The following is a 27,366-nucleotide window of genomic DNA, read 5'->3' on the forward strand; positions in this document are numbered from 1 at the left end:
ACACTGTCTCCTGGTTCCACCCCCTCCCCTTCAGTGCACACTTTACACACCCTCTGCGTGCACACCCCTTCTCTTATGTGCACACTACTACAGTATACACTGTCTCCTGGTTGAACCCGTTTCCCTTCGGGGCACACTTTACACACCCTCTGAGTGCACACCCCTTCTCTTGTGTGCACACTACTACATTATGCACTGTCTCCTGGTTGCACCAGCCCCCCTTCGATGCACACTTTACACACCCTCCGCGTGCACACCCCTTCTTTTGAGTGCACACTACTACAGTATGCACTGTCTTCTGGTTGCACTCGCTCCCCTTCAGGATGCACTTTACACACCCTCCCCGTGCACACCCCTGCTTTTGTGTGCACACTACTACAGTATACATTGTCTTCTAGTTGCACCCGCCCACCTTCGATGCACACTTTACACACCCTCCCCGTGCACACCCCTTCTCTTGTGTGCACACTACTACAGTATACACTGTCTCCTGGTTGCACCCGGTCCGCTTCAGTGCACACTATACACACCCTCTGAGTGCACACCCGTTCTCTTGTGTGCACACTACTACAGTATACACTGTCTCCTGGTTGCACCCGCTCCCCTTCAGGGAACACTTTACACACCCTCTGAGCGCACCCCCCTTCTCTTGTGTGCACACTACTACAGTATACACTGTCTCCTGGTTCCACCCGCTCCCGTTCGGTGCACACTTTACACACCCTCCCCATGCACACCCCTTATCTTGTGTGCACACTACTACAGTATACAATGTCTCCTGGTTGCACCCGCTCCCCTTCGATGCACACTTTACACACCCTCCGAGTGCACACCCTTTCTCTTGTGTGCACACTACTACAGTATACAATGTCTCCTGGTTGCACCCGCTCCCCCTCAAAACACACTTTACACACCCTCCGAGTGCACACCCCTTCTCTTGTGTGCACATTACCACAGTATACACTGTCTCCTGGTTGCACCCGCTCCCCTTCAGGGCACACTTTACACACCCTCAGAGCGCACATCCCTTCTCCTGTGTGCACACTACTACAGTATACACTGTCTCCTGGTTGCACCCGCTCCCCTTAAGGGCACACTTTACACACCCTCAGAGAGCACACCCCTTCTCTTGTGTGCACACTACTAGGGTATACACTGTTTCCTGGTTGCACCCGCCCCCCCATCGGTTCACACTTAAAACTCCCTCACAAGTACAAGTATCCATGCTCCCCATACTTGTAGACTTGCATCTGTGCATAGCACCCTTGTGTGCTGTGTCTTGTGTGCACGCTCCCCATAATTGTATACTTGCATGTGTGCCTGGCCCGTGTGTGCATTCTCCCCATACTTGTGTACTGGCATGTGTGCATAGCACCCTTGTGTGCACGCTCTCCATACTTCTATAATTGCATGTGTGCATGGCACCCGTGTGTGCATGCTCCTCATACTTATATACTTGCATGTGTGCATACCACCCGTGTGTGCATGCTCCTCATACTTGTATACTTGCATGTGTGCATGGCACCCGTGTGTGCACGCTCCCCATACTTGTATACTTGCATGTGTGCTCTGCCTTGTGTGCACGCTCCCCATACTTGCATCTCTACATAGCACCCTTGTGTGCACATTCCAGTTTTGCCCACATGCTCACACTGCCAATACTCCCCCTTGTATGCATGCTCCTGTACAGACATCCCCATCTATGCATTTTCAGCGGGTGCACACACTCGTGTAGGCAGATATAGCTAGGACCTAGTTTCCATAGACAAAGCGTTTTTTGTTTTCCCAATAACTGGCACAGTTTGATAAACCTTCAGGAAATTTTCAAAATTAGTTTGCCAGTCACTTCAGCTGCTGTCTCCAAAGTTTTGGGAAAATTCATCAAGTGGCTGAGAAAAAGGGGGGTCACAAAACATGTTTTCCCCACGCAATTTCCCAAAGGGATTTTAGACATGACTACAGCCTGAACCACTGAACGGAATTACACCAAATTTGAGAGAAAGCTGGATCTTGGTCCAGAAGGAGTCCTTTTTGTAATTTGGTGTAAATCTATTCAGTAGTTTTTGAGTGATGAAAGAAAAAAGATTTATAGATATCTAGGGCTATGGAGGGTACACGGTTCGGACAGATATCATGGTAAGATCTGATTGGCTGCCTCCACTTCAACCAGGAAGTGGTGGCAGTCATCTTGGGACTCAGAATCATCCGAGTCCCAAGTAAAAAAGAAAAAGAAACAGAAGGGGGCAGGGTGGGAATGCCGTGACCCCCTAAGCCTGGTGGTGGGGTCGCATAGGGACTCCACCAAGGACAAAATCAATTTTTAAAAATGTTGCAGCAAATTTGTGGAGGATCCATGGATCCACTGCAAAAAAAAGAAAAGAAGATCCCAACATCTTGTATTCCAAACAGAACAGGAGATTTTGATGTTTGGATCCACATTGAAATTGTAAGTGAATTGTGGCGAGTGACACTGTTACATGTAGGACTGGAACAAAGGTAATTTATGAATGCTAAAGCAGCAAATGCACAGGAACAAACTTTCTCGCTAACGAGCTTAAACAGCAACTGGCCACAGGTATATGCTAACACCTGTGCTCACACTCTAGAGCACTATCCAGAGATGCTGCGGATACAAAACAACACAGCTGCTCTTCGAATTTGCGTTGATACGCAATACCTGCGAGGGCGCAGGACCGGACATCTGAAACGCTGAATGCAATAGGAGGTTTGATATTCTAATTCTATATTCAAATGGTTAGTCCTGGGTAACAATGCACCGGTAACATGAACATCAAAACGCCACAGGTATACGCAAAGAAGGCTTTACACTCGAGTGCACTAACCAGAGAGGCACTGCGGACACATAACAAGGGTGACTGACAGCGGGCGCCTCCCACATCCCCTTGAGAAGAGTTGGTGCATTATAACTGAGGGAAAGCAGTGCTCCACATCTTATCTGCCAAACCTAACAGGGGAGTTTGTATCTTGATTCCGCATTAAAATTGTGAGCTGAGTGTTGTATTATATACTGGTATGAGCTCTAAATGGAGACAAATCTGTTTGACTAACAGAAAATCCAGCAAAAGCCCTGAGAACAAGTTCTCCTGTACATGAGCCTAAACAGCAACATACTGCATGAGGACACACAATAGAAAGGCACTCCTGAATAAAAAAATCACACAGCATTTGAAGAAGAGCTTTTGCAAACTGTGTAGTCTATGATCTGACGTTGTTTGACGTCCGGCAATTCAAACTTGTTTCAGTTCCTACTGTGCAACAACGAACAAACTGGTAGCCAGGACTGAGACTATGAAACAAGTGGTAGCCCAGCGTGCAGCTATGAAACAAGCGGTAGCCAGGAGCTCAGCTATGAAACAAACGGTAGCCAGGAGCACAGCTGTGAAACAAGCGGTAGCCTGGAGCGCAGCTATGAAACAAGCGGTAGCCTGGAGTGCAGCTATGAAACAAGCGGTAGCCTGGAGCGCAGCTATGAAACAAGCGGTAGCCTGGAGCGCAGCTATGAAACAAGCGGTAGCCAGGAGCGCAGCTGTGAAACAAGCGGTAGCCAGGAGCGCAGCTGTGAAACAAGCAGTAGCCCGGAGCACAGCTATGAAACAAGCGGTAGCCAGGAGCGCAGCTATGAAACAAGCGGTAGCCTGGAGCACAGCTATGAAACAAGCGGTAGCCTGGAGCGCAGCTATGAAACAAGCGGTAGCCTGGAGCGCAGCTATGAAACAAGCGGTAGCCAGGAGCGCAGCTATGAAACAAGCGGTAGCCAGGAGCGCAGCTGGAGCGCAGCTATGAAACAAGCGGTAGCCAGGAGCGCAGCTGTGAAACAAGTTGTAGCCTGGAGCACAGCTATGAAACAAGCGTTAGCCTAAACCGCAGCTATGAAATAAGCGGCAGCCTAGAGCGCAGCTATGAAACAAGCGGTAGCCTAAAGCGCAGCTATGAAACAAGCGGTGGCCAGGAGCGCAGCTGTGAAACAAGCAGCAGCCAGTAGCGCAGCTTTGAAACAAGCGGTAGCCAGGAGCGGAGCTGTGAAACAAGCAGTAGCCAGGAGCACAGCTATGAAACAAGCAGCAGCCTAAAGCGCAGCTATGAAACAAGCGGTGGCCAGGAGCGCAGCTGTGAAACAAGCAGCAGCCAGTAGCGCAGCTTTGAAACAAGCGGTAGCCAGGAGCGGAGCTGTGAAACAAGCAGTAGCCAGGAGCGCAGCTATGAAACAAGCGGTAGCCCGGAGCGCAGCTATGAAACAAGCGGTAGCCCGGAGCGCAGCTATGAAACAAGCGGTAGCCCGGAGCGCAGCTATGAAACAAGCGGTAGCCCGGAGCGCAGCTATGAAGGAGCGCAGCTGTGACACAAGCGGTGGCTAGGAGAGCAGCTGTGAAACAAGCGGCAGCCTAGAGCGCAGGTATGAAACAAGCGGTAGCCAGGAGCACAGCTATGAAACAAGCAGCAGCCTAAAGCGCAGCTATGAAACAAGCGGTGGCCAGGAGCGCAGCTGTGAAACAAGCAGCAGCCAGTAGCGCAGCTTTGAAACAAGCGGTAGCCAGGAGTGCAGCTATGAAACAAGCGGTGGCTAGGAGAGCAGCTATGAAACAAGCAGCAGCCAGTAGCGCAGCTTTGAAACAAGCGGTAGCCAGGAGCACAGCTATGAAACAAGCGTTAGCCTAAACCGCAGCTATGAAATAAGCGGCAGTGTAGAGCGCAGCTGTGAAACAAGCGGTAGCCAGGAGCGCAGCTGTGAAACAAGCGGTAGCCAGGAGCGCAGCTGTGAAACAAGCGGTAGCCAGGAGCGCAGCTATGAAACAAGCGGTGGCCAGGAGCGCAGCTGTGAAACAAGCAGCAGCCAGTAGCGCAGCTTTGAAACAAGCGGTAGCCAGGAGCACAGCTATGAAACAAGCAGTGGCCAGGAGCGCAGCTTTGAAACAAGCGGTAGCCAGGAGCACAGCTATGAAACAAGCAGCAGCCTAAAGCGCAGCTATGAAACATGTGACAGCCCGGAGCGCAGCTATGAAACAAGCAGTAGCCAGGAGCGCAGCTATGAAACAAGCAGTAGCCAGGAGTCAGCTATGAAACAAGCGGTAGACCGGAGCGCAGCTATGAAACAAGCGGTAGCCTGGAGCGCAGCTATGAAACAAGCGGTAGCCAGGAGCGCAGCTATGACACAAGCGGTAGACCGGAGCGCAGCTATGAAACAAGCGGTAGACCGGAACGCAGTTATGAAACAAGCGGCAGCCAGGAGCGCAGCTGTGAAACAAGCGGTAGCCAGGAGCGCAGCTATGAAACAAGCGGTAGCCAGGAGCGCAGCTGTGAAACAAGCGGTAGCCTGGAGCGCAGCTATGAAACAAGCGGTAGCCAGGAGCGCAGCTATGAAACAAGCGGCAGCCAGGAGAGCAGCTGTGAAACAAGCGGTAGCCAGGAGCGCAGCTATGAAACAAGCGGTAGCCCGGAGCGCAGCTATGAAACAAGCGGTAGCCCGGAGCGCAGCTATGAAGGAGCGCAGCTGTGACACAAGCGGTGGCTAGGAGAGCAGCTGTGAAACAAGCGGTAGCCAGGAGTGCAGCTATGAAACAAGCAGCAGCCTAGAGCGCAGCTGTGAAACAAGCGGTAGCCAGGAACGCAGCTATGAAACAAGCGGCAGCCTAAAGCGCAGCTATGAAATAAGCGGCAGCCTAGAGCGCAGCTATGAAACAAGCGGTAGCCAGGAGCGCAGCTGTGAAACAAGCGGCAGCCTAAAGCGCAGATATGAAATAAGCGGCAGCCTAGAGCGCAGCTATGAAACAAGCGGCAGCCTAAAGCGCAGCTATGAAACATGTGACAGCCCGGAGCGCAGCTATGAAACAAGCGGTAGCCTGGAGCGCAGCTATGAAACAAGCGGTAGCCAGGAGCGCAGCTATGAAACAAGCCGCAGCCAGGAGCGCAGCTGTGAAACAAGCGGTAGCCAGGAGCGCAGCCATGAAACAAGCGGTAGCCAGGAGCGCAGCTATGAAACAAGCGGTAGCCTGGAGCGCAGCTATGAAACAAGCGGTAGCCAGGAGCGCAGCTATGAAACAAGCGGCAGCCAGGAGTGCAGCTGTGAAACAAGCAGTGGCCAGGAGCGCAGCTATGAAACAAGCGGTAGCCAGGAGCGCAGCTATGAAACAAGCGGTAGCCAGGAGCGCAGCTATGAAACAAGCGGCAGCCTAAAGCGCAGCTATGAAAGAAGCGGTAGCCAGGAGCGCAGCTGTGACACAAGCGGTGGCTAGGAGAGCAGCTGTGAAACAAGAGGTAGCCCGGAGCGCAGCTATGAAACAAGCGGTAGCCTGGAGCGCAGCTATGAAACAAGCGGTAGCCAGGAGTGCAGCTATGAAACAAGCGGTAGCCAGGAGCGCAGCTATGAAACAAGCGACAGCATAAAGCGCAGCTATGAAACAAGCAGTAGCCAGGAGCGCAGCTATGAAACAAGCGGTAGCCTGGAGCGCAGCTATGAAACAAGCGGTAGCCAGGAGCGCAGCTATGAAACAAGCGGCAGCCAGGAGCGCAGCTGTGAAACAAGCGGTAGCCAGGAGCGCAACTATGAAACAAGCGGTAGCCAGGAGCGCAGCTATGAAACAAGCGGTAGCCAGGAGCGCAGCTATGAAACAAGCGGCAGCCTAAAGTGCAGCTATGAAACAAGCGGTAGCCAGGAGCGCAGCTGTGACACAAGCGGTGGCTAGGAGAGCAGCTGTGAAACAAGAGGTAGCCCGGAGCGCAGCTATGAAACAAGCGGTAGCCTGGAGCGCAGCTATGAAACAAGCAGCAGCGTAAAGCGCAGCTATGAAACAAGCGGCAGCCTAGCGCGCAGCTATGACACAAGCGGTAGCCAGGAGCGCAGCTATGAAACAAGCGGCAGCCTAGAGCGCAGCTATGACACAAGCGGTAGCCAGGAGCGCAGCTATGAAACAAGCGGTAGCCCGGAGCGCAGCTAAGAAACAAGCGGTAGCCAGGAGCGCAGCTATGAAACAAGCGGTAGACCGGAGCGCAGCTATGAAACAAGCGGTAGCCTGGAGTGCATCTATGAAACAAGCGGTAGCCAGGAGCGCAGCTATGAAACAAGCGGCAGCCAGGAGCGCAGCTGGGAAACAAGCGGTAGCCAGGAGCGCAGCTGTGAAACAAGCGGTAGCCAGGAGCGCAGCTATGAAACAAGCGGTAGCCTGGAGCGCAGCTATGAAACAAGCGGTAGGCAGGAGCGCAGCTATGAAACAAGCGGCAGCCAGGAGCGCAGCTCTGAAACCAGCGGTAGCCAGGAGCGCAGCTATGAAACAAGCGGTAGCCAGGAGCGCAGCTATGAAACAAGCGGTAGCCAGGAGCGCAGCTATGAAACAAGCGGCAGCCTAAAGCGCAGCTATGAAACAAGCGCCAGCCAGAAGCGCAGCTGTGAAACAAGCGGTAGCCAGGAGCGCAGCTATGAAACAAGCGGCAACCAGGACAGCAGCTGTGAAACAAGCGGTAGCCAGGAGCGCAGCTGTGAAACAAGCGGCAGCCAGGAGCGCAGCTATGAAACAAGCGGCAACCAGGACAGCAGCTATGAAACAAGCGGTAGCCAGGAGCGCAACTGTGAAACAAGCGGTAGCCAGGAGCGCAGCTGTGAAACAAGCGGTAGCCAGGAGCCCAGCTATGAAACAAGCGACAGCCAGGAGCGCAGCTATGAAACAAGTGGTAGCCCGGAGCGCAGCTATGAAACAAGTGGCAGCCAGGATTGCAGCTATGAAACAAGCGACAGCCAGGACCGCAGCTGTGAAACAAGCGATAGCCAGGAGGGCAGCTGTAAAACAAGCGGTAGCCAGGAGAGCAGCTGTAAAACAAGCAAGATTCAGGAGTGCAGCTACGAAACAAGCGGTTGGCAAGAGCGCAGCTATGAAACAAGCAGTAGCCAGGAGCGCAGCTATGAAACAAGAGGTAGCCCGGAGCGCAGCTATGAAACAAGCGGTAGCCAAGACACAGCTATGAAACAAGCGGTAGCCTGGAGCGCAGCTATGAAACAAGCGGTAGCCAGGAACGCAGCTGTGACACAAGCGGTGGCTAGGAGAGCAGCTGTGAAATGAGCGGTAGCCAGGATTGCAGCTATGAAACAAGTGGCAGCCAGAGCGCAGCTTTGAAACAAGCGGTGGCCAGGAGCGCAGCTGTGGAACAGTCAATAGCCAGGAGCTCAGCTCTGAAACAAGCAGCAGCCTAGAGCGCAGCTATGAAACAAGCGGTAGCCAGGAGAACAGCTATGAAACAAGCGGTAGCCTGGAGCGCAGCTATGAAATAAGCGGTAGCCAGGAGCGCAGCTATGAAACAAGCGGTAGCCAGGAGCGCTGCTATGAAACAAGCGGTAGCCAGGAGCGCAGCTATGAAACAAGCGGTAGCCAGGAACGCAGCTGTGACACAAGCGGTGGCTAGGAGAGCAGCTGTGAAACAAGTGGTAGCCAGGAGTGCAGCTATGAAACAAGCAGCAGCCTAGAGCGCAGCTGTGAAACAAGCGGTAGCCAGGAGCGCAGCTATGAAACAAGCGGTAGCCAGGAGTGCAGCTATGAAACAAGCGGCAGCCTAGAGCGCAGCTATGACACAAGCGGTAGCCAGGAGCGCAGCTATGAAACAAGCGGTAGCCAGGAGCGCAGCTGTGAAACAAGCGGTAGCCAGGAGCACAGCTATGAAACAAGCGACAGCCAGGAGCGCAGCTATCAAACAAGTGGTAGCCCGGAGCGCAGCTATGAAACAAGTGGCAGCCAGGATTGCAGCTATGAAACAAGCGACAGCCAGGACCGCAGCTGTGAAACAAGCGATAGCCAGGAGGGCAGCTGTAAAACAAGCGGTAGCCAGGAGAGCAGCTGTAAAACAAGCAAGATCCAAGAGTGCAGCTACGAAACAAGCGGTTGGCAAGAGCGCAGCTATGAAACAAGCAGTAGCCAGGAGCGCAGCTATGAAACAAGAGGTAGCCCGGAGCGCAGCTATGAAACAAGCGGTAGCCAAGACACAGCTATGAAACAAGCGGTAGCCAGGAACGCAGCTGTGACACAAGCGGTGGCTAGGAGAGCAGCTGTGAAACGAGCGGTAGCCAGGAGTGCAGCTATGAAACAAGTGGCAGCCAGAGCGCAGCTTTGAAACAAGCGGTGGCCAGGAGCGCAGCTGTGGAACAGTCAATAGCCAGGAGCGCAGCTCTGAAACAAGCAGCAGCCTAGAGCGCAGCTATGAAACAAGCGGTAGCCAGGAGCGCGGCTATGAAACAAGCGGTAGCCTGGAGCGCAGCTATGAAATAAGCGGTAGCCAGGAGCGCAGCTATGAAACAAGCGGTAGCCAGGAGCGCAGCTATGAAACAAGCGGTAGCCAGGAGCGCAGCTATGAAACAAGCGGTAGCCAGGAACGCAGCTGTGACACAAGCGGTGGCTAGGAGAGCAGCTGTGAAACAAGTGGTAGCCAGGAGTGCAGCTATGAAACAAGCAGCAGCCTAGAGCGCAGCTGTGAAACAAGCGGTAGCCAGGAGCGCAGCTATGAAACAAGCGGTAGCCAGGAGTGCAGCTATGAAACAAGGGGCAGCCAGGAGCGCAGCTATGAAACAAGCGGTGGCCAGGAGCGCAGCTGTTGAACAGTCAATAGCCAGGAGCGCAGCTGTGAAACAAGAGGTAGCCAGGAGCGCAGCTATGAAACAAGCGGTAGCCAGGAGCGCAGCTATGAAACAAGCGGTAGCCAGGAGCGCAGCTGTGAAACAAGCCAAAGCCAGGAGCGCAGCTGTGAAACAAGCAGTGGCCAGGATCGCAGCTATGAAACAAGCAACATCCAGGAGCGCAGCTGAGAAACAAGCGGTAGCCAAGAGCGCAGCTGTGAAACAAGCGGTAGCAAAGAGCACAGCTATGAAACAAGCGGTAGCCCGGAGTGCAGCTATGAAACAAGCGGTAGCCAGGAGCACAGCTGTGAAACAAGCTGTAGCCAGGAGCGAAGCTATGAAACAAGCGGCAGTCAGGAGCGCAGCTGTGAAACAAGCAACATCCAGAAGTGCAGCTACAAAACAAGCGGTTGGCAAGAGCGCAGCTATGAAACAAGCAGTAGCTAAAAGCGCAGCTTTGAAACAAGCGGTAGCCCGGAGTGCAGCTATGAAACAAGCGGTAGCCAGGAGAACAGCTGTGAAACAAGCGGTAGCCAGGAGAGCAGCTATGAAACAATCAGTAGCCAGCAGCGCAGCTATGAAACAAGTGGTAGCCAGTAGCGCAGCTATGAAACAAGCGGTAGCCAGGAGCACAGCTGTGAAACAAGCGGTAGCCAGGAGCGCAGCTACGAAACAAGCGGCACCCAGGAGCGCAGCTGTGAAACAACCGGTAGCCAGGAGCGCAGCTATGAAACAAGCAGTAGCCAAAAGCGCAGCTATGAAACAAGCGGTTGGCAAGAGCGCAGCTATGAAACAAGCAGTAGCCAAAAGCGCAGCTATGAAACAAGCGGTGGCCAGGAGCGCAGCTATGAAACAAGCGGTAGCCCGGAGCGCAGCTATAAAACAAGCGGTAGCCAGCAGCGCAGCTGTGAAACAAGAGGTAGCCAGGAGCGCAGCTTTGAAACAAGCGGTAGCAAAGAGCACAGCTATGAACAAGCGGTAGCCCGGAGTGCAGCTATGAAACAAGCGGTAGCCAGGAGCACAGCTGTGAAATAAGCGGTAGCCAGGAGCGCAGCTACAAAACAAGCGGCACCCAGGAGCGCAGCTGTGAAACAACCGGTAGCCAGGAGCGCAGCTATGAAACAAGCGGTTGGCAAGAGCGCTGCTATGAAACAAGCAGTAGCCAAAAGCGCAGCTATGAAACAAGCGGTAGCCAGGAGCACAGCTGTGAAACAAGCGGTAGCCCGGAGCGCAGCTATGAAACAAGCGGTAGCCAGCAGCGCAGCTATGAAACAAGCGGTAGCCAGAAGCGCAGCTATGAAACAAGCGGTAGCCAGGAGCGCAGCTACGAAACAAGCGGTAGCCAGGAGCGCAGCTATGAGAGAAGCAGTAGCCAGGTGCGCAGCTATGAAACAAGCGGTAGCCAGGAGCGCAGCTATGAAACAAGCGGTAGCCTGGAGCACAGCTATGAAACAAGCAGTAGCCCGGAGCGCAGCTATGAAACAAGCGGTAGCCAAGAGAGCAGCTACGAAACAAGCGGTAGCCAAGAGACAGCTTTGAAACAAGCGGTAGCCAGGAGCGCAGCTATGAAACAACCGGTAGCCAGGAGCGCAGCTATGAAACAAGCGCCAGCCAGGAGCGCAGCTGTGAAACAAGCGGTAGCCAGGAGCGCAGCTGTGAAACAAGCAGTAGACAGGAGCACAGCTGTGAAACAAGCGGTAGCCAGGAGCGCAACTGTGAAACAAGCGCCAGCCAGGAGCACAGCTATGAAACAAGCGTTAGCCAGGCGTGCAGCTATGAAACAAGCGTTAGCCAGGCGTGCAGCTATGAAACAAGCGTTAGCCAGGCGTGCAGCTATGAAACAAGCGGTAGCCAGGAGCGCAGCTGTAAAACAAGCGGTAGCGCGGAGCGCAGCTATGAAACAAGCATTAGCCAAGAGTGCAGCTATGAAACAAGCGGTAGCCAGGATCGCAGCTGTGAAACAAGCGGTAGCCAGGAGCGCAGCTGTGAAACAAGGGGCAGCCAGGAGCCCAGCTGTGAAACAAGCGGTAGCCAGGAGCGCAGCTGTGAAACAAACGGTAGCCAGGAGCGCAGCTGTGAAACAAGCGGTAGCCAGGAGTGGAGCTGTGAAACAAGCAGTAGCCAGGAGCGCAGCTATGAAACAAGCGGTAGCCAGGAGCGCAGCTATGAAACAAGCGGTAGCTAGGAGTGCAGCTGTGAAACAAGCGGCAGCCAGGAGCGCAGCTATGAAACAAGCAGTAGCCAGGAGCACAGCTGTGAAACAAGCAGTAGCCGGGAGCGCAGCTATGATACAAGCGGAAGCCAGGAGCACAGCTATGAAACAAGCGGTAGCCCGGAGCACAGCTATTAAGCAAGCGGTAGCCAAGAGTGCAGCTATGAAACAAGCGGTAGCCAGGAGCGCAGCTGTGAAACAAGCGGTAGCCCGGAGAGCAGCTATGAAACAAGCGGTAGCCCGGAGCGCAGCTGTGAAACAAGCGTTAGCCAGGAGTGCAGCTGTGAAACAAGCGTTAGCCAGGAGTGCAGCTATGAAACAAGCGTTAGCCAGGAGCGCAGCTGTGACATAAGCGGTAGCCAGGAGTGCAGCTATGAAACAAGCGTTAGCCAGGAGTGCAGCTATGAAACAAGCGTTAGCCATGAGTGCAGCTGTGACACAAGCGGTAGCCCGGAGCGCAGCTATGAAACAAGCAGTAGCCAGGAGAACAGCTGTGAAACAAGCGGTAGCCAGGAGTGCAGCTATGAAACAAGTGGCAGCCAGGAGCGCAGCTATGAAACAAGCAGTAGCCAGGAGAACAGCTGTGAAACAAGGAGCAGACTGGAGCGCAGCTATGAAACTACAATGTGCAGGCCACTGCAGGGTAACAACAGAGGCGCTTTAGCATTGATGGCAGGACACTGCAGGGTAACAACAGAGGAGTTCTAGCATTAGGGCAGGACGCATTACAACAGAACATTTCCATCAATAAAGTGCAGGCCACTGCAGAGTAACAACAGAGAAGTTCTGGCAATGATGGCAGGAGTCTCCAGGGTGACAATAGAGGAGGTCTATTAACGGTGAGATGAAGGGTAACAACGGAGGAGTTCTAGCAATGATGACAGGATACTGCAGTGTAACAACAGAGGAGTTCTATCAATGATGGCAGGAAGGGTAACAACTAAGGAGGTTTATCAGTGATGGCAGGAAGTGTAACAAGAGACGACTTCTAGCAATGATGGCAGGTAGGGTAACAGCAAGGGAGTTCTAGTAGTGATGGCAGGCGCTGCAGGGTGACAACAGAAGAGGTCTGTCAATGATGGCAAGCCACTACAGGGTAATACAGATTAGTTTTAGCAATGATGGCAGGACTCTGAAGGGTGACAACAGAGGAGGTGTATCAGTGATGACAGGACACAGCAGGGTAATAACAGGAGATCTAGAAATGATGGCAGTAAGGGCAACGACAGAGGAGGTGTAACAATGATGGCAGAAAGGGTATCAACAGAGCAGCTCTAGCAATGATGAAAGGAAACTGCAGGGCAATACCAGAGTAGTTCTAGCAATGATGCGGGACTGTGTAGGGTGACAACAGAGGAGGTCTATCAATGATGGCAGGAAGATTAACAACAGAGGAGTTCTAGCAATATTGACAGGACACTCCAGGGTACAACAACAGAGGAATTCTAATAATAATGCACGGACACTGCAGGGTGACAACAGAGGTGGTCTATCAATTATGGCAGGACACTGCAGGGTAATACAGATTAGTTTTAGCAATGATGGCAGGTAGGGTAACAGCAAGGGAGTTCTAGTAGTGATGGCAGGCGCTGCAGGGTGACAACAGAAGAGGTCTGTCAATGATGGCAAGCCACTGCAGGGTAATACAGATTAGTTTTAGCAATGATGGCAGGACTCTGAAGGGTGACAACAGAGGAGGTGTATCAGTGATGGCAGGACCCAGCAGGGTAATAACAGAGGAGATCTAGAAATGATGGCAGTAAGGGCAACGACAGAGGAGGTGTAACATCGATGGCAGAAAGGATATCGACTGAGCAGCTCTAGCAATGATGGCAGGAAACTGCAGGGTAACAACAGAGTAGTTCTAGCAATGATGCGGGACTGTGTAGGGTGACAACAGAGGAGGTCTATCAATGATGGCAGGAAGATTAACAACAGATGAGTTCTAGCAATGATCGCAGGGAGGTAACATCGGAGGAGTTCTAGCAATGATGGCAGAACACTGCAGAGTAACAATAGAGGAGTTCCAGCAATTATGGCAGGACATTCCAGGGTAACAGCAGAGGAGTTCTAGCAATGATGAGAGGAAGAGTAACAACAGTGAAGTTCTAGCAATGATGGCAGGACACTGCATGGTACAACAACGGAGGAGTTCTAGCAATGATGGCAGGACACTTCAGGGTAACAGCAGAGGAGTCCTGGCAATTATGACAGGAAACAGCAGGGTAACAGCAGAGGAGTGTAGCAATGATGAGAGTAAGAGTAACAACAGATCAGTTCCAGCGGTGATGGCAGGACACTGCATAGTGCAACAACAGAGGAGTTTGAGCACTGATGCCAGGACACAGCATTGTACAACAACAGAGGAGTTCTAGCAATAATAGCAGGAAGGGTAACAACAGAGGAGTTTGAGTAGTGATGGCAGGAAGGGTAACAGCAAGGGAGTTCTATCAATGGTGGCAACCCACTGCAGGGTAATAACACAGGAGTTTTAGCAATGATGACAGGACTTGCAGGGTGACGACAGAGGATGTCTATCAATGATGGCAGGAAGGGTAACAACAAAGGAGTTCTAAAAATGATGGAAGGACACTGCAGGGTAACAACAGATGAGTTCTAGCAATGATGACAGAAAGGGAACAACAGAGGAGTTCTAGCAATAATGGCAAGGAGATAACACCAGAGGAGTTCTAGCAATGACAGCAGGATACTGCAGGTTAACAACAGAACAGTTCTAGCAATGATGGCAGGGAACTGCAGAGTAACAACAGAGGAGTTGTGGCAATGGTGGCAGGGCACTACAGGTTGCAACAACAGAGGAATTCTTGCAATGATGAAAGGACATTACAGGGTACAAGAACAGAGGAGTTCAAGCAATGATGGAAGGATACTGCAGGGTAACAGCAGAGGAGTTCTAGCAATGATTGCAAGACACTGCAGGATAACAACAGAGGAGTTCTAGCAATGATGAGAGGACGAGTAACAACAGAGGAGTTCTAGCAATGATGGCAAGACACTGCAGGGTAACAACAGATGAGTTCTAGTAATGATGGCAGGAAGGTTAACAACAGAGGAGTTCTGGAAATGATGGCACGGAGGGAACAACAGAGGAGTTCTATCAATCAATGGCAGGACACTGCAGGGTAACAACAGAGGAGTTGTAGAAATGATGGCAGGAAGAGAACAACAGAGGAGTTCTAGCAATAATGGCATTGTGGTAACACCAGAGGAGTTCTAGCAATAATGGCAGGGTGGTAACAAAACAGGTGTTCTAGCAGTGATAGCAGGACACTGCAGGTTACAAAAACAGAGGAGTTCTAGCAATGACGAAAGGATACTGCAGGGCATAACAACAGAAGAGTTCTAGCAATGATGAAAGGATGCTGCAGGGCATAACAACAGAGGAGTTCTAGCAATGACGTGAGGACACTGCAGGGCATAACAACAGAGGAGTTCTAGCAATGATTGCATGACACTGCATGATAACAGCAGAGGAGTTCTGGCAAAGATGGCAGGAAACTGCAGGGTACAACAACAGAGGAGTTCTAGCAATGATGGCAGGACACTACCGGGTAACAACAGTGGAGTTCTAGCAATGATGACAGGAAGAGTAACAACAGAGGAGTTCTAGCAATATTGGCAGGACACTCCAGGGTACAACAACAGAGGAATTCTAATAATGATGGACGGGCACTGCAGGGTGACAACAGAGGTGGTCTATCAATTATGGCAGGACACTGCAGGGTAGCAACAGTAGACCTCTAGCAATAATGACAGCGCACTGCAGGGTAAGAACAGAGGTATTCTAGCAGCGATGGCAGGACACTGCAGGTAACAAAAGAGCAGCTCCAGCAGTGATGGCAAGAAGAGTAACAACAGAAGAGTTCTGGCAGTGATGACAGGACACTGCAGGGTACAACAACAGAGGAGTTCTAGCAATGATGGTAGGACGTTGCAGGATTCAACAACAGAGGAGTTCTAGCAATGATGGGAGGGTATTGCAGGGTAACAGCAGAGGAGGTCTAGCAAACATGGTAGGTAGAACAATAGATCAGTTCTAGCAACAATGGCAGGACACTGCATGGTACAACAACAGAGGAGTTCTAGCGATGAAGGCAGACCACTGCAGGGTAACAACAGAAGAGTTCCAGCAATGATGGCATGAAGAGTAACAACAGAGCAGTTCTAGCAATGATAGCAGGATACTGCAGGGTAACAACAAATCAGTTTTAGCAATGATGGCAGGACACTGCAGGGTAACAACAGAAGAGTTCTAGTAATTATGGCAGGAAGAGTAACAACAGAGGGGTTCTAGCAGTGATGGCAGGACACTGCATGGTACAACAGCAGAGGAGTTCTGGCAATGTTAGTAGGATATTGCATGGTAACAACAAAGGAGTTCTAGCAGTTATGGCAGGACATTGCAGGGTAAAAACAAAGGAGTTCTAGCAGTTATGGCAGGACATTGCAGGGTAACAACAGAGGAGTTATGGCAGTTATGGCAGGACATTGCAGGGTAACAACAGAGGAGTTCTAGCAGTGATGATGGCAGGACACTGCAGGGTAACAACAGAGCATTTCTAGCAATGATGGCAGAACTCTGCAGGATAACAAAACAGGAGTTCCAGCAATGATGGCAGGAATAGAAACAACAGAGGAGTTCTAGCATTAATGGCAGGACATTGCAGGGTAAAATGGGAGGAGGACTAGCAATGATGGTTGGAAACAGCAGAGTACAACAATAGATCAGTTCTAGCAATGATGGCAGGACACTGCATGGTACACAACAAAGAAGTTCTAGTAATTATGGCAGGCCACTGCAGGACAACAACAGAGGAGTTCTAGCAATGATGGCACAACACTGTAGGGTAACAACAGAAAGGTTCTAGAAGTGATGGCAGGATACGGCAGGGTAACAACAGAGCAGTTCTAGCAATGATGGCAGGACACTGCAGGGTAACAACAGAGCTGTTCTATCAATGATGGCAGGATACTGCAGGGTAACAACAGAGCTGTTCTATTAATGATGGCAGGATACTGCAGGGTAACAACAGAGCAGCTCTAGCAACAGTGGCAGGACACTGCAGGGTAACAACAGAGCAGTTCTAGCAATGATGGCAGGACACTGCAGGGTAACAACAGAGCAGTTCTAGCAATAATGGCAGGATTCTGCAGGGTAACAACAGAGCTTTTCTATCAATGATGGCAGGATACTGCAGGGTAACAACAGAGCTGTTCTATCAATGATGGCAGGATACTGCAGGGTAACAACAGAGCAGCTCTAGCAACAGTGGCAGGACACTGCAGGGTAACAACAGAGCAGCTCTAGCAACGGTGGCAGGACACTGCAGGTTAACAACAGAGGAGTTCCAGCAATGATGGCACAACACTGTAGGGTAACAACAGAGCAGTTCTAGCAATGAGGGCACAACACTGTAGGGTAACAACAGGGCAGTTCTAGCAATGATGGCAGGACACTGCAGGGTAAACAACAGAGCAGCTCTAGCTATGATGGCAGGACACTGCAGAGTAACAACAGAGCAGCTCCAGCAATGATGGCAGGACATTACAGAGTAACAACAGAGGAGTTCTAGCAATGATGGCAGTGACACTGCAGGGTAACAACAGAGCATTTCTAGCAATGATGGCAGGACACTGCAGAATAACAACAGAGGAGTTCCAGCAATGATGGAAAGAAGAGTAACACCAGAGGAGTTCTAGCAATGATGGCACGACCCTGCATGATAACAGCAAAGGAGTTCTGGCAAAGATGGCAGGAAACTGCAGGGTACAACAACAGAGGAGTTCTAGCAATGATGAAAGGACGCTGCAGGGCATAACCACAGAGGAGTTCTAGCAATGTGGCACGACCCTGCATGATAACAGCAGAGGAGTTCTGGCAAAGATGGCAGGAAACTGCAGGGTACAACAACAGAAGAGTTCTAGCAATGATGAAAGGACGCTGCAGGGCATAACAACAGAGGAGTTCTAGCAATGATTGCACAACACTGCATGATAACAGCAGAGGAGTTCAGGCAAACATGGCAGGAAACTGCAGGGTACAACAACAGATCCGTTCTAGCAATGATGGCAGGACACTACCGGGTAACAACAGTGGAGTTCTAGCAATGATGACAGGAAGAGTAACAACAGAGGAGTTCTAGCAATATTGGCAGGACATTCCAGGGTACAACAACAGAGGAATTCTAATAATGATGGATGGACACTGCAGGGTGACAACAGAGGTGGTCTATCACTTATGGCAGGACACTGCAGGGTAGCAACAGTAGACTTCTAGCAATAATGGCAAGGCACTTAAGGGTAAGAAGAGAGGTATTCTAGCAGCGATGGCAGGACACTGCATGGTACACAACAAAGAAGTTCTAGTAATTATGGCAGGCCACTGCAGGACAACAACAGAGGAGTTCTAGCAATGATGGCACAACACTGTAGGGTAACAACAGAAAGGTTCTAGAAGTGATGGCAGGATACGGCAGGGTAACAACAGAGCAGTTCTAGCAATGATGGCAGGACACTGGAGGGTAACAACAGAGCTGTTCTATCAATGATGGCAGGATACTGCAGGGTAACAACAGAGCTGTTCTATTAATGATGGCAGGATACTGCAGGGTAACAACAGAGCAGCTCTAGCAACAGTGGCAGGACACTGCAGGGTAACAACAGAGCAGTTCTAGCAATGATGGCAGGACACTGCAGGGTAACAACAGAGCAGTTCTAGCAATAATGGCAGGATTCTGCAGGGTAACAACAGAGCTTTTCTATCAATGATGGCAGGATACTGCAGGGTAACAACTGAGCTGTTCTATCAATGATGGCAGGATACTGCAGGGTAACAACAGAGCAGCTCTAGCAACAGTGGCAGGACACTGCAGGGTAACAACAGAGCAGCTCTAGCAACGGTGGCAGGACACTGCAGGTTAACAACAGAGGAGTTCCAGCAATGATGGCACAACACTGTAGGGTAACAACAGAGCAGTTCTAGCAATGAGGGCACAACACTGTAGGGTAACAACAGGGCAGTTCTAGCAATGATGGCAGGACACTGCAGGGTAAACAACAGAGCAGCTCTAGCTATGATGGCAGGACACTGCAGAGTAACAACAGAGCAGCTCCAGCAATGATGGCAGGGCATTACAGAGTAACAACAGAGGAGTTCTAGCAATGATGGCAGTGACACTGCAGGGTAACAACAGAGCATTTCTAGCAATGATGGCAGGACACTGCAGAATAACAACAGAGGAGTTCCAGCAATGATGGAAAGAAGAGTAACACCAGAGGAGTTCTAGCAATGATGGCACGACCCTGCATGATAACAGCAAAGGAGTTCTGGCAAAGATGGCAGGAAACTGCAGGGTACAACAACAGAGGAGTTCTAGCAATGATGAAAGGACGCTGCAGGGCATAACCACAGAGGAGTTCTAGCAATGTGGCACGACCCTGCATGATAACAGCAGAGGAGTTCTGGCAAAGATGGCAGGAAACTGCAGGGTACAACAACAGAAGAGTTCTAGCAATGATGAAAGGACGCTGCAGGGCATAACAACAGAGGAGTTCTAGCAATGATTGCACAACACTGCATGATAACAGCAGAGGAGTTCAGGCAAACATGGCAGGAAACTGCAGGGTACAACAACAGATCCGTTCTAGCAATGATGGCAGGACACTACCGGGTAACAACAGTGGAGTTCTAGCAATGATGACAGGAAGAGTAACAACAGAGGAGTTCTAGCAATATTGGCAGGACATTCCAGGGTACAACAACAGAGGAATTCTAATAATGATGGATGGACACTGCAGGGTGACAACAGAGGTGGTCTATCACTTATGGCAGGACACTGCAGGGTAGCAACAGTAGACTTCTAGCAATAATGGCAAGGCACTTAAGGGTAAGAAGAGAGGTATTCTAGCAGCGATGGCAGGACACTGCAGGTAACGAAAGAGGAGTTCTAGCAGTGATGGCAAGAAGAGTAACAACAGAATTCTGGCAGTGATGACAGGACACTGCAGGGTAAAACAACAGAGGAGTTCTAGCAATGATGGTAGGGCGTTGCAGGGTACAACAAAAGAGGTGTTCTATCAATGATGGGAGGATATTGCAGGGTAACAGCAGAGGAGGTCTAGCAATGATGGTAGGAAACTGCAGGGTACAATAGATCAGTTCTAGCAACAATGGCAGGACACTGCATGGTACAACAACAGGGAAGTTCTAGTGATGAAGGCAGACCACTGCAGGGTAACAGCAGAAGAGTTCCAGCAATTATGGCATGAAGAGTAACAACAGAGGAGTTCTAGCAATGATGACAGGACACTGCAGGGTAACAACAGAAGAGTTCTAGCAATTAGGGCAGGCCACTGCAGGGCAACAACAGAGGAGTTCTAGCAATGGTGGCAGGAAATTGCAGGGTAACAACAGAGGAATTCTAGCAATAATGGCAGGAAGAGTAACCACAGAGGGGTTCTAGAAGTGATGGCAGGACACTGCATGGTACAACAGCAGAGGTGTTCTGGCAATGTTAGTAGGACACTGCATGGTAACAACATAGGACTTCCAGCAGTTATGGCAGGACATTGCAGGGTAACAACAGAGGAGTTCTAGCAGTTATGGCAGGACATTGCAGGATAACAACAGAGGAGTTCTAGCAGTGATGATAGCAGGACACTGCATGGTAACAACACAGCATTTCTAGCAATGATGGCAGGACTCTGCAGGATAACAACACAGGATTTCCAGCAATGATGGCAGGAATAGAAACAACAGAGGAGTTCTAGCATTAATGGCAGGACATTGCAGGGTAAAAGGGGAGGAGGACTAGCAATGATGGTAGGAAACAGCAGGGTACAACAATAGATCAGTTCTAGCAATGATGGCAGGGCACTGCATGGTACACAATAGAGAAGTTCTAGCAATTATGGCAGGACACTGCAAAGTAACAACAGAAGAGTTTCGGCAATAATGGCATGAAGGGTAACAAAAGAGGAGTTCTAGCAATTATGGCAGGAAACTGCAGGGTGACAACAGAAGAGTTTGAGCAATGATGGCAGGACACTGCAGGGTAACAACAGAAGAGTTCTAGTAATTATGGCAGGCCACTGCAGCACAACAGAGGAGTTCTAACAATGATGGCACAACACTGTAGGGTAACAACAGAAAGGTTCAAGCAATGATGGCAGGACACTGCAGGCTAACAACAGAGCAGTTCTAGCAATGATGGCAGGACACTGCAGGGTAACAACAGAGCAGTTCTAGCAATGATGGCAGGATACTGCAGGATAACAACAGAGCAGCTCTAGCAGCGGAGGCAGGACACTGCAGGGTAACAAAAGAGCAGTTCTAGCAATGATGGCAGGACACTGCAGGGTAACAACAGAGCAGTTCTAGCAATGATGGCAGGACACTGCAGAGTAACAACAGAGGAGTTCTAGCAACGGTGGCAGGACACTGCAGGGTAACAGAAGAGTTCTAGTAATGATGGCAAGGCATTACAGGGTAACAACAGGGGGGTTCTAGTAATGATGGCAGTGACACTGCAGGGTAACAGCAGAGGAGTTCTAGCAATGATGGGACAACACTGTAGGGTAACAACAGGGCAGTTCTAGCAGTGATGGCAGGACACTACAGGGTAACAACCGAGCAGCTCTAGCAATGATGGTAGGACACTGCAGAGTAACAACAGAGCAGTTCTAGCAATGATGGCAGGGAATTACAGGGTAACAACAGAGGAGTTCCAGCAATGATGGCAGTGACACTGCAGGGTAACAACAGAGCATTTCTAGCAATGATGGCAGGACTCTGCAGAATAACAACAGAGGAGTTCCAGCAATTATGGCAAGAAGAGTAACAACAGAGGAGTTCCACAAAGATGATGGCACGACACTGCAGGGTAACAACAGAGCAGCTCTAGCAACAGTGGCAGGACACTGCAGGGTAACAACAGAGCAGTTCTAGCAATGATGGCAGGATACTGCAGGGTAACAACAGAGCAGCTCTAGCAACAGTGGCAGGACACTGCAGAGTAACAACAGAGCAGTTCTAGCAATGATGGCAGGGCATTACAGGGTAACAACAGAGGAGTTCTAGCAATGATGGCAGTGACACCGCAGGGTAACAACAGAGGAGTTCCAGCAATGATGGCATGAAAAGTAACAACGGAGCAGTTCTAGCAATGATGGCACGACACTGCAGGGTAACAACAGAGCAGCTCTAGCAACAGTGGCAGGACACTGCAGGGTAACAACAGAGCAGTTCTAGCAATGATGGCAGGACACTGCAGGGTAACAACAGAGCAGTTCTAGCAATGATGGCAGGACACTGCAGAGTAACAACAGAGGAGTTCTAGCAACGGTGGCAGGACACTGCAGGGTAACAACAGAAGAGTTCTAGTAATGATGGCAGGGCATTACAGGGTAACAACAGAGGGGTTCTAGCAATGATGGCAGTGACACTTCAGTGTAACAACAGAGGAGTTCCAGCAATGATGGCAAGGCACTGTGGGGTAACAACAGAGCAGTTCTAGCAATGATAGCACAACACTGTAGGGTAACAACTGGGCAGTTCTAGCAATAATGGCAGGACACTGCAGGGTAACAACAGAGCAGCTCTAGCTATGATGGCAGGACACTGCAGAGTAACAACAGAGCAGATCTAGCAATGATGACAGGGCATTACAGTGTAACAACAGAGGAGTTCCAGCAATGATGGCAAGAAGAGTAACACCAGAGGAGTTCTAGCAATGATGGCATGACCCTGCATGATAACAGCAGAGGAGTTCTGGCAAAGATGGCAGGAAGCTGCAGGGTACAACAACAGAGGAGTTCTAGAAATGATAAAAGGACGCTGCAGGGCATAACAACAGAGGAGTTCTAGCAATGATGGCACGACCCTGCATGATAACAGCAGAGGAGTTCTGGCAAAGATGGCTGGAAACTGCAGGGTACAACAACACAGGAGTTCTAGCAATGATGAAAGGACGCTGCAGGGCATAACAACAGAGGAATTCTAATAATGATGGACGGGCACTGCAGGGTGACAACAGATGAGTTCTGGCAAAGATGGCAGGAAACTGCAGGGTACAACAACAGATCCGTTCTAGCAATGATGGCAGGACACTAAAGGGTAACAACAGTGGAGTTCTAGCAATGATGACAGGAAGAGTAACAACAGAGGAGTTCTAACAATATTGGCAGGACACTCCAGGGTACAACAACAGAGGAATTCTAATAATGATGGACGGGCACTGCAGGGTGACAACAGAGGTGGTCTATCAATTATGGCAGGACACTGCAGGGTAGCAACAGTAGACCTCTAGCAATAATGACAGCGCACTGCAGGGTAAGAACAGAGGTATTCTAGCAGCGATGGCAGGACACTGCAGGTAACAAAAGAGCAGCTCCAGCAGTGATGGCAAGAAGAGTAACAACAGAAGAGTTCTGGCAGTGATGACAGGACACTGCAGGGTACAACAACAGAGGAGTTCTAGCAATGATGGTAGGACGTTGCAGGATTCAACAACAGAGGAGTTCTAGCAATGATGGGAGGGTATTGCAGGGTAACAGCAGAAGAGGTCTAGCAAACATGGTAGGTAGAACAATAGATCAGTTCTAGCAACAATGGCAGGACACTGCATGGTACAACAACAGAGGAGTTCTAGCGATGAAGGCAGACCACTGCAGGGTAGCAACAGAAGAGTTCCAGCAATGATGGCATGAAGAGTAACAACAGAGGAGTTCTAGCAATGATGGCAGGACACTGCAGGGTAACAACAGATCAGTTTTAGCAATGATGGCAGGACACTGCAGGGTAACAACAGAAGAGTTCTAGTAATTATGGCAGGAAGAGTAACAACAGAGGGGTTCTAGCAGTGATGGCAGGACACTGCATGGTACAACAGCAGAGGAGTTCTGGCAATGTTAGTAGGATATTGCATGGTAACAACAAAGGAGTTCTAGCAGTTATGGCAGGACATTGCAGGGTAACAACAAAGGAGTTCTAGCAGTTATGGCAGGACATTGCAGGGTAACAAGAGAGGAGTTCTGGCAGTTATGGCAGGACATTGCAGGGTAACAACAGAGAAGTTCTAGCAGTGATGATGGCAGGACACTGCAGGGTAACAACAGAGCATTTCTAGCAATGATGGCAGAACTCTGCAGGATAACAAAACAGGAGTTCCAGCAATGATGGCAGGAATAGAAACAACAGAGGAGTTCTAGCATTAATGGCAGGACATTGCAGGGTAAAATGGGAGGAGGACTAGCAATGATGGTAGGAAACAGCAGGGTACAACAATAGATCAGTTCTAGCAATGATGGCAGGGCACTGCATGGTACACAACAGAGAAGTTCTAGTAATTATGGCAGGCCACTGCAGGACAACAACAGAGGAGTTCTAGCAATGATGGCACAACACTGTAGGGTAACAACAGAAAGGTTCTAGAAGGGATGGCAGGATACGGCAGGGTAACAACAGAGCAGTTCTAGCAATGATGGCAGGACACTGCAGGGTAACAACAGAGCTGTTCTATCAATGATGGCAGGATACTGCAGGGTAACAACAGAGCTGTTCTATTAATGATGGCAGGATACTGCAGGGTAACAACAGAGCAGCTCTAGCAACAGTGGCAGGACACTGCAGGGTAACAACAGAGCAGTTCTAGCAATGATGGCAGGACACTGCAGGGTAACAACAGAGCAGTTCTAGCAATAATGGCAGGATTCTGCAGGGTAACAACAGAGCTTTTCTATCAATGATGGCAGGATACTGCAGGGTAACAACAGAGCTGTTCTATCAATGATGGCAGGATACTGCAGGGTAACAACAGAGCAGCTCTAGCAACGGTGGCAGGACACTGCAGGTTAACAACAGAGGAGTTCCAGCAATGATGGCACAACACTGTAGGGTAACAACAGAGCAGTTCTAGCAATGAGGGCACAACACTGTAGGGTAACAACAGGGCAGTTCTAGCAATGATGGCAGGACACTGCAGGGTAAACAACAGAGCAGCTCTAGCTATGATGGCAGGACACTGCAGAGTAACAATAGAGCAGCTCCAGCAATGATGGCAGGGCATTACAGAGTAACAACAGAGGAGTTCTAGCAATGATGGCAGTGACACTGCAGGGTAACAACAGAGCATTTCTAGCAATGATGGCAGGACACTGCAGAATAACAACAGAGGAGTTCCAGCAATGATGGCAAGAAGAGTAACACCAGAGGAGTTCTAGCAATGATGGCACGACCCTGCATGATAACAGCAAAGGAGTTCTGGCAAAGATGGCAGGAAACTGCAGGGTACAACAACAGAGGAGTTCTAGCAATGATCGAAGGACGCTGCAGGGCATAACAACAGAGGAGTTCTAGCAATGTGGCACGACCCTGCATGATAACAGCAGAGGAGTTCTGGCAAAGATGGCAGGAAACTGCAGGGTACAACAACAGAAGAGTTCTAGCAATGATGAAAGGATGCTGCAGGGCATAACAACAGAGGAGTTCTAGCAATGATTGCACAACACTGCATAATAACAGCAGAGGAGTTCTGGCAAAGATGGCAGGAAACTGCAGGGTACAACAACAGATCCGTTCTAGCAATGATGGCAGGACACTACCGGGTAACAACAGTGGAGCTCTAGCAATGATGACAGGAAGAGTAACAACAGAGGAGTTCTAGCAATATTGGCAGGACATTCCACGGTACAACAACAGAGGAATTCTAATAATGATGGATGGACACTGCAGGGTGACAACAGAGGTGATCTATCAATTATGGCAGGACACTGCAGGGTAGCAACAGTAGACTTCTAGCAATAATGGCAGGGCACTTAAGGGTAAGAACAGAGGTATTCTAGCAGCGATGGCAGGACACTGCAGGTAAAAAAAGAGGAGTTCTAGCAGTGATGGCAAGAAGAGTAACAACAGAATTCTGGCAGTGATGACAGGACACTGCAGGGTAAAACAACAGAGGAGTTCTAGCAATGATGGTAGGACGTTGCAGGATTCAACAACAGAGGAGTTCTAGCAATGATGGTAGGGCGTTGCAGGGTACAACAAAAGAGGTGTTCTATCAATGATGGGAGGATATTGCAGGGTAACAGCAGAGGAGGTCTAGCAATGATGGTAGGAAACTGCAGGGTACAATAGATCAGTTCTAGCAACAATGGCAGGACACTGCATGGTACAACAACAGGGGAGTTCTAGTGATGAAGGCAGACCACTGCAGGGTAACAGCAGAAGAGTTCCAGCAATTATGGCATGAAGAGTAACAACAGAGGAGTTCTAGCATTGATGGCAGGACACTGCAGGGTTACAACAGATGAGTTTTAGCAATGATGACAGGACACTGCAGGGTAACAACAGAAGAGTTCTAGCAATTAGGGCAGGCCACTGCAGGGCAACAACAGAGGAGTTCTAGCAATGGTGGCAGGACATTGCAGGGTAACAACAGAGGAATTCTAGCAATAATGGCAGGACACTGCATGGTACAACAGCAGAGGTGTTCTGGCAATGTTAGTAGGACACTGCATGGTAACAACATAGGACTTCCAGCAGTTATGGCAGAACATTGCAGGGTAACAACAGAGGAGTTCTAGCAGTTATGGCAGGACATTGCAGGATAACAACAGAGGAGTTCTAGCAGTGATGATAGCAGGACACTGCATGGTAACAACACAGCATTTCTAGCAATGATGGCAGGACTCTGCAGGATAACAACACAGGATTTCCAGCAATGATGGCAGGAATAGAAACAACAGAGGAGTTCTAGCATTAATGGCAGGACATTGCAGGGTAAAAGGGGAGGAGGACTAGCAATGATGGTAGGAAACAGCAGGGTACAACAATAGATCAGTTCTAGCAATGATGGCAGGGCACTGCATGGTACACAACAGAGAAGTTCTAGCAATTATGGCAGGACACTGCAAAGTAACAACAGAAGAGTTTCGGCAATAATGGCATAAAGGGTAACAAAAGAGGAGTTCTAGCAATTATGGCAGGAAACTGCAGGGTGACAACAGAAGAGTTTGAGCAATGATGGCAGGACACTGCACGGTAACAACAGAAGAGTTCTAGTAATTATGGCAGGCCACTGCAGGACAACAGAGGAGTTCTAACAATGATGGCATGACACTGTAGGGTAACAACAGAAAGGTTCAAGCAATGATGGCAGGACACTGCAGGCTAACAACAGAGCAGTTCTAGCAATTGTAGGAGGCTGGACTGGCTTGTAATGAGTACCAAGGGGTACTTGCACCTTGCACCAGGCCCAGTTATCCCTTATTAGTGTATAGGGTGTCTAGCAGCTTAGGCTGATAGATAATGGTAGCTTAGCAGAGCAGCTTAGGCTGAACTAGGAGACGTGTGAAGCTACTACAGTACCACTTAGTGTCATATGCACAATATCATAAGAAAACACAATACACAGTTATACTAAAAATAAAGGTACTTTATTTTTATGACAATATGCCAAAGTATCTTAGAGTGTACCCTCAGTGAGAGGATAGGAAATATACACAAGATATATATACACAATAGCAA

General features: G+C 50.0%; 1 protein-coding gene across 1 annotated transcript in view; it reads right to left on the reverse strand.

The window, feature by feature from the left end:
- The window catches only part of TMEM132B (transmembrane protein 132B), an 816,836-nt gene that overhangs the window by 390,190 nt on the left and 399,280 nt on the right, over positions 1 to 27,366 (reverse strand). The window lies entirely within an intron of this gene.

This window comes from Pleurodeles waltl, chromosome 11 (genome assembly GCF_031143425.1).
Source record: "Pleurodeles waltl isolate 20211129_DDA chromosome 11, aPleWal1.hap1.20221129, whole genome shotgun sequence".
In the NCBI taxonomy this organism is placed as follows: Eukaryota; Metazoa; Chordata; class Amphibia; order Caudata; family Salamandridae; genus Pleurodeles; species Pleurodeles waltl.